We start from the raw sequence: 2,703 nt of genomic DNA on the forward strand, positions 1-2,703 counted from the left end.
CAAAGCAGTAAATGTTACCATATATATATATGTGATATTTATATTTGTTTTGTTATTAAATTATTATCCATGCTTTTATGCTCTGGTAAGGGTCCATATAACTGTTTTTTCTTAATAAATGTATAGTATATGAACCATCTGTTTGCACAAATATCTTAAAAACTATTAAATGTAAAATAGTTATTTACTATACTTACATAATATAATAGTTTTTTTTTTCTCGTTCATATATTCACAGATTTGATAAATAATTAAATATGATTGTACAAGCTCGGGGGCAAGAATTAAATCTAGGAAGTATTTTTTATTATTATTGTTATAATTGTAATACGTAAGAAATATCTTGCAGTGACTGAAAAATTAGTTGTTTAGTTTTCTAGGGTAATTGTACAAATGATGGGGCCCCTCTCAGAAAGGGAAAAGGGAAAAGGGTAATGGGCATGAATAGAACAATAAAAATTGGTGGTGCAGGAGGTGAGAGATGAAAAATCGAAAATTTGAAGAAGAAACTAACGTACCCTCATAAATCAAATACTTTTATTATATATTGCTGTCGCCAGTAATTAAAGCTAAAGTTTCATGGAGATTGTGAGATAGCAAACAAAGTGGTTCTGTCTCTTCGTGCCTAGTCGGTTATCCTATTTCTAGTATCCATGGTAAGGGAGTTAGGCGTATGAATTTACCAATTTTACTGCGATTTGCAAATGCGCACTAGTGATTTTTAAAAAATGCGCAATATGCAAATCGTAGTAGAAAAAACCGAACACACCTATTTACAAGTGTGTTAGGTATGCTCACTTCTCGGACTTGCGCATAATACTCGAAGTAGTTGTAAGAGACATCAACTCATATACGTGTATTATATTACAGATGTCTACACCGTAATAGTTTCATATAGCCTAATCAAATAGTGTAAAATTTATTTTAATGTTTTTACAAGGTTGTCCTGGCGACTCCCCCCCCCCGCCACCTATATTTCCCTCCGACTAACTAACTCTCTCATACAGAATTTCTATTAGCAATTCCCACCTCCATACTCTGCACTTTCTTGTCTCCACCCTTTTTTAAAAACACTTATTTAGTGTTCTGCATAGTCAGCCCCACCCTATTCTCCCCTTTCGAGAGGTTGTCCCATCATCTACACATTTGCCGTTTTATAGTTTACAACGTTATAATTTAAATTTTGCTGATACATCCTTGACACGGTAGTTTTGTTATTGTTACTTCTGTAAGTTGAATATAGTGTAAGATACTAAAACAGATCTTGACAAAATCTTAAAATGTAAAAATTGAAGTTATAGCAATATAAGTAGATTCATTGTAAGGGAGGATATATAATTTTTGATTTACTGTTTAAAATTTTGTTATAAGTACAGAATGGTAAAATTTTGTTTCATTCGCATTCAAATAACAAAAAACAATAATTGTAAATAATTTTTAACCTAATGTTTAAAGCCACAATTGAATATTTTTTGGAGTGAATCATAATTCACCCTTTCTACATCATAACAATAAACAGTGCTATTGTGTGGATTTTGCTTTAACGAATTTTCATCGTGTTAATATTGATGACTTTTCTTACGATTAGTATAAGTCTGTATTATTGGCTTTGATTTTTTGATAAATTTCGAAAATTGCCAATTCTGTTCTAGTCATTGGCTATAATTTTACGATCGCACTATGTACTTTCATTGTACGTGTAGTATATTGTAAAATTTCATAGATAAAATACTTATCAGATAAATTCCAAAACTATATAATAAATAAATGTGAAATTAAAATGTGTTTTATATTGGTAATTTTAATAAAAAAGAACCCAATGGCGGATCTACTTAAGTGCTTTTTGGACTGCAGCCCAAGGCCCCGTGAACCCTAGCCTCTATTGCAAACAATAGACGGTATTGTGAAGAAAAAAAATATTTAAAACTAAAAACAATTCAATCATAAGGTTGGCAACCTTGTTTTCGTCAGTGTATTTTCTCGCTTGGGTGTTTATTACGGGGGACTTCCCGCTGCTTATCGCCTGACGCAATTTTTTTCTGTGCTTTTGTTCTCGTCGTCAAAGTAACAAACTGACTTTGTTATTGTTAAAACTCTTTATTTCATTTATAATCAATTTGGAACCTTTTCTTTAAAAAAATCTTAATAAATAACATTCCTTCAAAATAAAAAAATGCTTTAACTAAAACATGATTATTATTGAATTATTATTATTGTCGATTAAAAGAATGTTTTTGATAGAAACATGATTTAATTGAACAATAAACTTAAAACTATTATTTTAGAGGAACTATTAAAATTATTAAAACCATCAGTTCGAAAATTTTGTAAAAGATGTCGCCACGTTTTCTGAAAGGTAAACCAGAAAGATAAAGCCAAAGAAACTAAAATAAGGTAACTTCAATATTATATTATAAGTATTTGATATCAGTACTGGTAATATTAATTGAAGTAAATGACGAAAAGAAATAGTATAAATAGTTGTAAATGAAATAATTAACATTTTAAATAAAAAATAATCTATTATTTATTTAAAAAAATATTGATTGTGAAGTTTTAACAACTAATTAATTCCAACTGAATTTCCATTATAATTTTAATATGAATGTTATAATTTTATATTGTGCCTACCAATTTTTGAANNNNATATGTAAAACTGGCTGGGTGGCTAACTATTAAGGAAATAAGAAAAAATGATAATCT

The sequence above is a fragment of the Agrilus planipennis genome, unplaced genomic scaffold (assembly GCF_000699045.2).
Source record: "Agrilus planipennis isolate EAB-ADULT unplaced genomic scaffold, Apla_2.0 scaffold189, whole genome shotgun sequence".
NCBI classification, from domain to species: domain Eukaryota; kingdom Metazoa; phylum Arthropoda; class Insecta; order Coleoptera; family Buprestidae; genus Agrilus; species Agrilus planipennis.